Genomic DNA, 13,328 nt, shown 5'->3' on the forward strand with positions numbered 1-13,328 from the left:
TTGATAAATGGGTCTCCTACATCAGCTCTTGTTGATAAGATTCCAATGGAAGCATGGTCGGGCCACAAGTCTTCACTTGGACATCTAAGAGTTTTTGGTTGTGAGGTATATGCTCATGCGCCAAAGGACAAGCTGAAAAAATTGGACAACAAAATTGTCAAATATATCTTCATCGGATATAGTTATGGTGTGAAAGGATACAAGCTTTGGGATCCTATTGCACAAAAGGTATTTTATTCTAGAACTGTTATTTTTAAAGAAACTAAGCCTTCTTATGTTACAGTGCAGCTAGAACAGATAGAAGAAAAGAAAGATGTGATTCAAATTCCTGCTATACGTAAGAAAGTTGAATCGAGGCCCTTAGAAAGATGACATGTTGAAGAGAGCTCCATGAGTTCTAAATCATTATAGGAAGAGGGAGAACCTAATCATGAACCTAAACCTCTTGAACTTGAACCAGATCTTGTTCGAAGATCTACTAGACAAGGGAAAGCACCTGAAAGGTATGGGTATTCTCCTGATAATTGGAGATGCATATTTGCATTGAATGCTAATATTGATGAATTGAGATTTTTACAAGAGGATATTGGTATGAATGAGTTAGAGTCCTAGAAAATAGCCATGGATAAAGAAATGATAGCTCTTAAGAGGAATCAAACATGAGACCTTGTACCATTGCCTCAATGATAGAAACTTATTGGTGGTAAATGGGTGTCCAAAAGGAAGATGGGTTCAGATGGAAGCATTGAAAAGTATAAAGCACGTTTGGTTACAAAAGGTTACTCTCAGGTTGAGGGAGTAGATTTTTCTCCAGTAGCCAAAATGACATTCATTAGATTTTTGCTTTCTATTGCAATAGCTTATGATCTAGAGATTGAGCAAGTGGATGTGAAAACTACTTTTCTTCATGGAGATTTGGAGGAAGAAATTTACATGTCACAACTAGAGCACTATGTGGTGAAAGGTAAAAGTCATTTGGTTTGTAAATTGAAGAAATCCCTGTATGGTTTAAAACAAAGTCCTAGGATGTGGTACAAAAATTTTGATACATATGTGTTGAGTTTGGGATTTGTGCGATCTAAATCTAATCACTGTATATATTTCAAATCTTATGGTGGTGGTTTTCTAGTTATTGCCTTGTATGTCGATGACATGTTGTTCATTGGCAAAGGAAAAGGTTTGATAGCAGAGTTAAAATTTCAACTCTTGATAAAGTTTGAAACGGAAGATCTTGGTGTAGCTAGGTACATTTTGAGAATGGAGATTATAAGTGATAGACAAAATAGAAAGCTTTGGCTAGGCCAAAGTAAGTATGTTGGTACTATTTTGAAAAGGTTTAATATGAAGGATTTAAGACCATTGAGTGTTCCTGTTACTATTGGAACAAAGCTTTCTAGTGCACAGTGTCTCACATCCCCATTGGAGATGGAAGAGATGAGTCGAGTACCATATCAAAGTGTTGTTGGAAGTTAGATGTATGCTATGGTTTGTACAAGACCAAAAATTGCTGAAGCAATGGGAGTACTTCCCGTTATATGTCTAATCTAGGAAAAGGACATTGGAATGAAATAAAAAGAGTTTTCAGATACTTGTCGGGTACCTCAAAGTACTCGATATGTTTTCATAGAATAGGAAATTAGCATTCCTTGGATATTCAAGGCTATGTGGATTCAGACTGGGTCAGTGATGTTGATAGTAGAAGATTCACCAATGCATATGTCTTTACATTATTTGGTGGTGCAATTAATTGGATGAGAAAGAGATAAGTTGTGGTCACTTTGTCCACTACTGAGGCAGAGTATATAATAGCTACTCATGCTTGCAAGAAAGCTATCTGGCTAAAGAGATTGTGTTCATATATAGAGTTCAAATAGGGTGCAGTGACAATTTATAGTGATAGCCAGAGTGCAATCTACCAAGCAAAGAACCCAACTTTTCATGCCAAGACCAAGCACATTGATGTACAATATCATTTTGTGAGAGATATGGTAGAGGATGACAAGGTGAAGCTGGAAAAGTTAGAGACTTTGATGAATGTTGTTGATGCATTAACTAAGCCCATGAGCATAGATAAATTTAGATAGTGTTTAGAGTCTATGGGCCTCTCAGCCCCTAGTAATTAAGTCCATGATATTTTGGATCCCATGACTCTTGCAAGGTGTTTGACAAGTGGGAGAATGTTGAGAACATGTGTCTCAACCTTGCAATCTTTTTTTGAAAAATTTCAAAATTTGTTTGTGGAAGTTTTCCACTTGTTTATATCTTGGAAAAAAGTGCATAAAATACCAAAAGGTGCCCTGTCCATAGTAGAATATAGGAGGGCCATATTTAGAGCATAGTTAACTTGTTTTATGTCTTTTATTGGGGTCTAAACTAAGAGACAAAATTATGGATGGGATTACTATTTTAACCTAGTTGTTTTTCCATATTGGAAATGTAAATGTAAAAAATGGGTAACATGTGGCATGGTAGTTACTTCCCATGGTTTAGTAAAACCACAAGTGGTTTCTAGGTTGTAAAATCACTATAAAAGGAGGGTTTGGGGAGATGTTTGTGTAATTGAGTTTAGTTTGCAAGACTGGTGCTAGAAGGAGTCTGTTCAAGTTCGAGTTGTGGTGATGCACTCCTGTAAGAACTTGCATTGCAAGTGTATTGTAATAATCTTGGTTTGATAATACATTGTGTGGGTTTTGGAGGATGGGGTTTTGCTCTTGGAAGGGTTTCCCCATAGTAATCATTGTGTTAGATGTTCATTGTTATTTTGATTATGTTATTATGCATTTTTTGAGATCTCTACAATAGTTAGTTGAATTTTCATAATTGTCCTCTCAAAGATTAGTGTAGGAAGCAATTCCATGCACCTTTGCTTCCTTACATAAATGAGGTTAGAAGTTCAAGTTCAGTGTGTTTCAATTCTACAAATGTTTTCTTAATAGGTATATTTATTCTTTCTATGTTCTTACTCTCTAAGTATAAATAATATACATCTTTCTCAAGTAATACATCAGACCTCAAAATTATGGTGTACTACATAATAGTACTGAGCATTACATGACAGTCATATCAAAGGTATAATTTTTGCACATATTAGAAATTCAAAGTTGCAGTTTAGAAATTATTATTTTAATTTTAGAATTATTCTATGTTGTTTAAAACATTGAAATGCTTTCCTCAAAGAATGTAAGTTGTTGTTTAGATTCTAAGTTTCAATATTATAAAGTTTTAAAATGAGGTTTGGGTTCATTAGTAGAAAAAATTTATATATATAGTTTAAAAGCATGAATTAAGATTAGAATATCACATAGTATCACAAAAACTTGTAAACAATCATATCATTTGACTATATTTTAAATCATGGTCTTGTGTAATGACTAAATTAGAAGTATTAGAATTATTTGAAGATCCCCTAGATTTCTTCAAGTTCCATTTGATACTTAATACTTGGATGATGACAACTTATCACTTTATGTCTTATGTTGATATTCATTGATTTTTTTGCAAATAAATAGGTTGTCCATAAGCATGCAAGAATGTTGATTCATATTAATGATGACAAACAAGAACACAGTGGATATTATTAAGGTAATTCTTTAAGTTTTAGACTAAAGCCATGTTAAGGGCATGCCATCAAATTTGTAATACTAGTGTACAAAGGGCAATATGTTTCTAATTCTATTGGTTTGTGTCAAGTTTCATAGTGTATCCAATTTATTTCTATTAGTTATACTTATTTTCTATTTGATTTCTAAGAAGTTTAACTCTATATATGTTTTGAATACACATTTAGGCAAAAGTAGTGAAGTTTAACTCTTTTTTTGGTTCATGTATTAATACATATCTAGGAAAAAATATGAGGAGATGCATGGAATTTGTATTCTCAATATTTTCATGTGCAATATTGTAGAACTCATATCACAGTCTATTAATTTACCATTAACAATGCAAATAATTTATTAATACATTGCATTGTTATGTTAGTTTCTGAAGTGTAGATGTAATCAATTTATCTTATTGTATTGTATTGAACATAATTACAAGTATGGTGGTGGTTGAACTTTTTAAATGAAAAACATTATGTAATTGCTTTAGTTTTAAGAACCAAATTTCTAAAGTTAGTTTTATTGGTCAATCATGATATACCATATGTTTCTATTGGCTGAACTATTGCACCTCATTGGTGAAAATGCTAGTTACACTAACATTAGTTCTAGAAACCTCATTTTGCTCAGCTTCCATTTTCTATATATTATGGCTTAAAAGGAGAACCCAATAACAACTATGAGAAAACATTGAAAATAGAGAAGAAATTAATTAATTGGATAACATCTAAGGAAAGTCGTAAAAAAGTACAAGTTATTAAGAATTCTTAAAAAAACTTTTGTTCAATCCCTTCTCATCCAATAGCTCCCATTGTAGAGAATTATAGGACATATTTTCCCTTTTCTATTTTTTTTTTTAATAAAAAGAAGTGCATAGCTATTTAAAAATATTACTAGTCTATAAAGGGTACTAGCTCAATGGAAGAGCACCTACTTTACAAGTAGGAGGATGGTGGTTTGATTCCATCATGCCCTAATTTGATTAAATAGAATACAAATAAATTATCAAATAAACTACCAAATCATTTGCTAGATATACTACCAAATCAGCTACCAAATCAACTACCAAATATACTATCAAATCTACTACCAAATCAACTACCAAATCAAATATCAAATATACTAACAAATGTACTACCAAATAAACTACTATTTAATAACAATAAACTACCAAATAAACCACCAACTAAACTACTATTTAATAATAATCAATGATCAAATCAATAACCAATTTAATGATTAAAATAGTCTATTCATAAATTTGGCTACCAGATTAATGACCAGCAATAAACTACCAATGGTCACGTGATCAAAATTGGTCATATATCTACAATTGTTAGTAGTTTATTTTGTCATATATTATTGTTTTTGTACTAGTGCATTAACTTCAATTCCATCTTTCTCAACTATGGCTAAGGCTCTCTTAGTTGAAATGAGTTTCATTAGAGGAAATGCAACTTATATTGTAGTAATAACACTTAGTTGTTTAGTGCTTGCACTTTGGTATTCTATCTCTTTTACCTCTGTAGTTTGAGAGGGCACACTTGATGTGTCAATTTGTTTCTTCCCTATTGATGCCACTTCTGCCTTTTCAGTTTCATTTGTTCTTATTGTTGGTTAACATTTTGTCCCTCTAGCTAACTTGGATTTATCCTGACTCTAGACTCCCAGAATGTGAGGAAACAAAAGGATGTCACCAAAAAATGGGTCAATGTATGTGTTATATCACTTCCCTCTAAAGTATAAGGTACAAATCCTTTATATGAAAGATATGCAATGAATTCTATCTTTAATAGATCATTGGGATGGGGGTATGCTCTTAACCTGAGAGCATAAGAGGATAAACTAGATTGTTTGCAAACACAAATGTAACCTAGGCAGGATAAGATTTGGGTAACCTATGATAGGCACTAGAAAACCTATCAAAATCACCTTGAAGCTATCTAACATCTACTCCTACTTCTACATGCAAATTGGACCTAATGAAATGCAAATCTAGCAAAAGAGAAGAGATGCACATTAAAGGTGAAATGGAATCCACCTTGACTAATACCCCTTTGCTAAAATGGAATCTAGTAAGAAATTACCAAATTCAAATGCATCTATCCTACAATCCCATAGAGACTAATTTACTATCCATGGTTAGCTAAGCTTGAGGAGACAATAAACAAAACATTAGAAATGTTGATCTCAAATTGAATTAAGACCACACAAGACATAGTTGTAGATATCAATCAATTCCTCCATTTCATACAACCTCTTCATTCTCACTCAGTATCTCGAAATACAGGGGGAGAACCTGAATAAAATTTTTGATCTTTGTATTAACTATGAAATCTATATTTATAGGCCTTCAAATACCTAGCCATTACAATTCATTATTACAATTTAGAGCACTTGAAGCATTCAAAATAGGACAGACAAATAGTCTCCTATTACATAATCATAAATCAAAGAGAGAAGAAGAAATTGTAAAGATAAGGTTGATCATAATGTGTCACACAATATTTCTAGCATGATCATTGTGGTTGACCTCCCTCATTGACACCTGACACCACCCATGGCCTTTGCAATCCTTGGATTACCCTTAGAAATGTTCAATATTCCTTGCACACTATCAATTGTATCTTTATATACTAACAAACACCCAAGTTTAAATTACCATCACCAATATATCTTTCCTTATTGGTTGATGGATGGTTGTGATTAATTCTTTGTGTGTTGACAAAGAAAATGACTTTACCTTCTCCTGAAACATGGCACTTTTTAATTTGTTTTTGGGCTTAAGCCCTTTAGCATGATGTCTTTTATTTACTTTTCCCTAGAGACCATTGATTATGGGCCCACTTCCCACCTATCATTATCTTGTAACATCTTGTTCCCACCTTTACTTTTAACATGTGACAATACGTGGCACTATTTTGGGATTTTTTCTAAAATTGGCTTGTACTTGCAAGGAAATTGTCTGAAATAAGGAGGCACCATTGATCTTAATCTTGATCAGTGATCACAATCATGTGGGTCCAAATACTAGATGTCCCATTTTGACTCTTCAATAAAAAATCATGTACTTTCTTTTTCTTCTTGACTTTTCCTTGTGTGATGTGGTTATTTGGATGTATTATGCATTGTTGATAAGACTTCCATGCTTACTCTTACTACCTTTGACTAATGTGTTCCCTATTAAACTATAGCTCAATGTGAATCTTTACCTCGAACATGCTCCTAAATTTGGAACAATGGATCAATGGAGTTTTAGATCTCCTTCTCATCAGAGGAATGCATAAATAGAGCCTCCAAAACCCTAATCACCTAGCCCTTTGACCAACGCATTAGTCACATGATTTCCCAAATGGTTTTCTTGATGGTTAGATGAGGAGAAGATATTCCTAGTGGTAACCTAGACTCAAACTCAAGACATGACATAGACTTGATAGCAAGTTAGAGAAAAGGGGAACAGAATAGAAAATTGGGCACCAATTGGCTCTATTTGGTGTTTTAAGAACGATAATGCTTAAAAAGGACCCTAGTGATCTTTGGTTTTGTAAAGAGCTTAGAAAAAACACACACAAAAATTGACCAAATTACTTCCATTATTATAGAAGATCACAAATAGAAAAGATTGGTGCCTTAGTCCATTGGGTTACATAGTCTTAAGTAACATAGGGAGATGTTATGCATTTGGGTGGTGGGGAAGTAGGGAAGTGAAAACAAAGGAAAATAAAACACAAAGAAAGAAAGAAAGCAAGGGAAGGCAACTAACCTAAGAAAGCAAGATAAAATAAGAATTATACTAAAGTGCACACCCTATAAACTAACTATATACATAAGTGTGATAAATCCTACCATTAAAAACTAGTAATAAGAGTACTCATGTGAATCCACTCACTGGTTGATTGAAGTAGGAGCCTTTCCTTCATAGCTTCTTACATTTTTTAATGTGATTACTTAAAACAACATAGGTGAAGAAAATCTAATTAGGCTCATGATATGTAGAAAACATTTGAGTACCTACTCTGGTCCAAACAACCATTCTCCATCATATATCTATCTTTATCTACACCTTCCATGTTATCCATCTAATGATCTTCTATCAAGCCAAGAAGGGGATGAAATAAATACACTTCTTCTAAGGAAATGAGCTCATTATTGCAATGGTCTAAAATTTTATGTGTAGGAAGATTTCAACTTTACCATGGAATCCACTTTTTGATGGTTAGTCACCTCATTACTTTGAAAAACCAAGTCAATTTCATTCCTTGCCTCTTTTAGTGTATTATCACTACCTTCACAATCTAAATTCATACAAAGAGGCTTGCAATTCAATGAACTTTCTTCAATAGAAGTGATCTAATTCTTGTAGTAAGGATGACAAAAACTTTAATCCTTCTTATAGATTTTAACTTCATGATTAAGACTGGAGAGACACATTTTCAAAAAAAGTGTCAAACCTTGGATGGGTATTAGTCTCACTGCCTTGGACAATGGAACTTCCCTAATATGTGCAAGATACCTTCCCCTTACCAATCTCAAGTACATGATCAGATTCAACATTATATTCATACTTCGATTCAACAATATCAAGTTTAAAGGAATGAAAAGGGGGACCAACAGACAACTTCTTATCAACTGGATTTAGGTCAGTAATACCTAGGCTGTCTTTGGAGGATTCTACTAACCATTTCATTGCATCTCCCAAAATGGTAGAGGGATCAAGTGAGCCTTTAGATGGTTCATCTTCAACTAAGCATCTAGGATTGTGGGTGATCACATGAACTAAATCCTCCTCATCATTGCTTGTTGAGATTCTATAAAGGATAGGGGTTAATTGAGGTAGATGATTATAACCATGGTCCTCAAACTAGAAAGATTCTTCAATAGATAGGTGATAGATTTTATGATTCTTTTCTTTAACCACATCCTCATCATTAACAAAGGTCTTACTAGTGGGTCTTGTTAGCTCATTTTTGTGAAGTTACTTCTCATGCCAATGCAACCATGCTTCAAGTTGAGCTTCACTACTTCCCTCTTCAATTAAATCTTGCTTAGGAGAGGATTCCTTTCCAATGAGAATCATTACTTTATCTTCCTGAAGGTCTTCTTGAAACTGGTAGGATCTCTTTAAGGTAATAGTGAAGTCTCACCTCTTGATTTTTGATCATTGAATGGATCTTTTAGAATGGGATGATGATCATTCACCTTTGATTTGAGATTTGTTTCAACAAATTTATTTAATGAAGACTTATTTCCTTTTTCTAAAAAATTAGGAATGTTCACTTGCCCTTTAGACATCTGAAAACCATAAGGAATAGAGTCAAGTGACCTTACCAAAAAAATTTCATGTTCAACTATTTGTACTTGTTTCAGCTTCCTTCTTTCACTTTTTTGTGGGTCCTTGAGTCTTTAGAAATGGGCACAAATGTGGCTCCAAAATATCTTTGAGATAGGATCATCTTTTATGCTAGTTTTTTCTCAGGCTGCATTGGAGATGCTCTCTATATACAGGTCAAAAAGTTCATGAAGCACCTTGTCATTTGTGGCGTGAAGTTCTTCAACAATAGGAATGAGCATCAACCTTTCTTTCTTCAACCTCAACTCCTCTCTTTGCATGTTTTTCAGCTAGTAGAATTTGGAGCACACAAATTTCAACAAGGATATAGAAACATGATCATATTCAATGTTGATATTCTTTTGGATGACATGTGAGATTCTTTCTTTATATAGAAGCACAAACTCTTGCAATATCTTGTCAGTAGTCTCATTAAGTTCTTGAAGAGTGGACTTAGCCCTTGGCCTTCTCCCACTCTTTGAATTTGACATGGCCATTGACTTATACTAGACCTTCTTAGACCAAAGGGAATAAGTCCATATAGAGTCACCAATCTTCATCCTAGGGAAGACACCTTTCAATTTTTGAGAATGAGAAAACAAGCACTAGTATTTGATTCCAATCCCCAACAGAGTTGCCAAAAAAAGTTGGTTAATAGTTTGTCCCTCTTGCTAACTTGACTTTACCTTGACTCAAGACACCCAAAATGTGAGGAAACAAAAGAATGTCACCAAAAAATGGTTTAGTGTATGTGTTATATCACTACCCTCTTAATTATAAGTTATAGCTCCCTTATATGCAAGATATGCAATGAATTGTGTCTTTAATAGATCATTGGGATGGGGGTATGCTCTTAACCTAAGAGAAAAAGAGGGTAAACTAGATTTTTTGCAAACAAAAATGACCTAGGTAGGATAAGATTTGGGTAACTTATGATAGGCACTAGAAAACCTATCAAAATCACCTTGAAGCTCTCTAACATCTACTCTTACTTCTACATGCAAATTTGACCTAATGAAATGCAATCTTGGGAAAGAGAAGAGATAAACATTGAAGATGAAATGGAATCCACCTTGACTAATAACCATCCACTAAAATGGAATCTAGTAAGATATTACTAGCTTCAAATATATACATCCTACAATTGTATAGAGACTACTTTACTATACATGGTTTGCTCAACTAGAGGAGAGAATAAACAAAGCATTAGAAATGTTGATCTCAAATGGAATTAAGACCACACAAGACCCAGTTGAAGATATCAATCAAATCCTTTTTTTCATACAACCTCTTGATTCTCACTCAGTATCAAGAAATATAGGGGTGGAAGTTACATAAAATTATCAATCTTTTTATTAACTATGAAAGTTAAATTTATAGGCCTCTAGATACTTGGCCATTACAATTTATTATTATGTTTCAGAGTGCTTGAACCATTTAGAATAGGATAGACAAATAGTCACCCATTGCATAATCATACATTAAAGAGAGAAGAATAAATGTCAAAGATAAGGCTAATAATGAAGCATCAAATGATATTTCTAGCATGATCTTGGTAGTTGACCTTCCTCGTTGACACCTAAAACCACCCATGACATTTTTGATCCTTGGATTGCCCTCAGAAATGTTCAATCTTCCTTCCACACCATCAAATGTATCTTCATATTCTAACAGACACCCAAGTTTGAATTACCATCATCAATATATAATCTTTCATAATTTCCTAATGGATGGTCATGATTAAGTCTTCACATGTTGACAGAGAAAATGTCTTTACTTTCTCTTGACACATGACCCTTTTTAATTTACTTTTGGTCTTAAACTCTTTAGCGTGATTTCTTTCCTTTACTTTGTCTCTAAAGATCATTGATTATGGGCCCACTTACAACCTATCATTATCTCGTAACATCTTGTGCCCACCTTCACCTTTGACATGTGACAAGACATGATGCTATTTTGGGAGATTTTCTAAAATGGGCTTGTACTTGTAGGAAAACTCTCCAAAATAAATATGCATCATTGATCCTAATCTTTATCAAGGGTCATGATCATTTGGACCCAAATTCTACATGGGTCATTTTGAATTTTCAACAACCAATCATGTACTTTCCTTTTCTTCTCAACTTTTCTTCACATGACATGGTGATTTGGATGTATTCTAATCAATCAAATTTCCATGCTGACTCTTACTACCTTAGACCAAGGTGTTCACCATTAAACTGTAGATCAATCTGAATCTTCACCTCCAACATGCTTCAAAATGTGGAACAATGGATCAACAGAGTTTCATACCTCCTTCTTATTAGAGGAACATGTAAATAGACCCTCCAAAGCCCTAATCACCTAGCCCTTTGACCAATGCATTACTCACATGATCTCTTACATGATTTTCTTGATGGATAGATGAGAAGATCTTCCTAGAGGTAACCTAGAATTAGACTCAAGACATGACTTTTACTTGATTGCAACTTAGAGAAAATGGAATGGAAGTGAAAATTTGGCAATGCTCACCAATATAGATTTGTGCATAATTTTTCTTCCATGTTGGAATCCTTCAATATCTTCTTTAAATCATCATTAGTCAAAGGATTGATATTTTGAATAGAATTATCAAGAACATCCTTGATTTTTATTGAGTCTTGTTGACTCACTTGGTCTACATGTGGAGGACTACTATTCAACACTTGTACATCTTGTGCATTCTATTCATCTTCCTACTCTTCTTTGGTTGTGGTATCTTCTACTGCTACTTCTTCCTTTTTTTTCTTCTTCTCGGATGGTTTGGGTGCTTCATTGGCTTCTTCTTGCTTGGCACCTTCTTGATTAACTTCCTCATCTTCTCATTGTCCTTAACTAAGGGCCAATGGGGCTTGGACTTATTCATCCTCTTCATCATCTTCATCTTTCTCTTCTTTTCCCGCTTTACCAAATTTCTCCTTCATCTTTTTAACAAGTTTGTTCTTTCTCCTTAGAACTATAGTTGTTTCGAAGTTAATTATGATCCCACACTTGGCTTCCTCATAGTTTCCAAACGAGATAGCACTTTTATCAATTTCTTCCACTAGTAGAGCTGTTTGCAAATGCCTCATCTACATTAATCTCATATGGAAAGGGCTTAAGCCATCTAACCCTAGGAATAGTTGCCTACACATATGTGTAATCTACATCAACTAAGAAGAAAACATCATTGTAATGTTTCTCCACTAGTGACATAGGAATCCTTAGTCTTTGTTTCATGGATTTCTTCAAATCCTCAAAATAACTAGTCATAATTGACTCAAAATTATCTCCAAGCTACTGTATGAATTCTACAATCTGAACTGTAATAGACCTATTGGTTTTCCAAGAAAATTTTCCAAATGTTGGAAATGTATTCTACAGATAAAAGAATATGCATACTATTAAAGAGCCAAATTTACAAGATTCACTCTTTGTTTTCCTTATTGCCTCCAAGTTTTTAGATAGTTGTTGAAGTTACAACTTGGCAACGTCATAGGTGTGGTCATTGTTCACTATTTTCTATCCCAAATCTACTGCCATATAGGATACACTATTTGGTCAACTAGACTAAGATAATTTATGTACAATCACTCTCACAAAGCTAACTAGGGGCTCTCATATAGAACCTATAGACATCCCTCATTTGTTGCACACTGCACATGTGTTCTTCTCAATTGTCTCTTTTGAATAACTTTGCATGTTTTTAGGTCTATCTATGGTAGGCTATGCTATCACTTGGTTGATGATCCTTTTGGTAATTTCAATTGGTCAATTTTCTAACCATATGAAGTCATCATGTATTCTACTAAGCACAATCTTTATCTATTCAAACTGGAAAACATTGGGGAAATCTAGGGCACGAGCCAACCCTTTCTTTTCTACAATTTTTTTTTCTTCCCTTAAGACTACATCTGCACAAAGTTGGTTGTACAAATCCCTGATCTCCATGTCTCCTATACTTTCAACTTTCCAAGTATAGCAACACTTGACATGTTGAATCATAAAATTTTTTGGTGGTATCATCGACAATGCATGAAATGGGTCTCTTTTATATACAATTTTAGGCATTACTTGAAAAGGTGGTTTTCTTACATCATTACTAAGTAGTTGCACATTAAAAATTTCCTTTCCCTCTTTCCTAACACTCATAGAAGAGCTAGCATTCATATTTTCTACTTAGGGTTCACAAAAAATAGTGAAACTCAACACCCATAAAATACTTGTCCAATCTGATGAATGAGTCAACTTGTAGTTGAGTTTGGTTTGCAAATGAAAGAAACTCTTTTTGTGATTCTCCTTTATTCTCTTCATTCTCTCTTTAATTGTTGGTGAATGCAAATGAGTCAAGAAATGACTATATAACCCTTAGAATTATGCAATAAATTCTTAATATTTATATA

The sequence above is a fragment of the Cupressus sempervirens genome, chromosome 6, assembly GCF_028749045.1.
Source record: "Cupressus sempervirens isolate cs-2001-9-10 chromosome 6, ASM2874904v1, whole genome shotgun sequence".
NCBI classification, from domain to species: domain Eukaryota; kingdom Viridiplantae; phylum Streptophyta; class Pinopsida; order Cupressales; family Cupressaceae; genus Cupressus; species Cupressus sempervirens.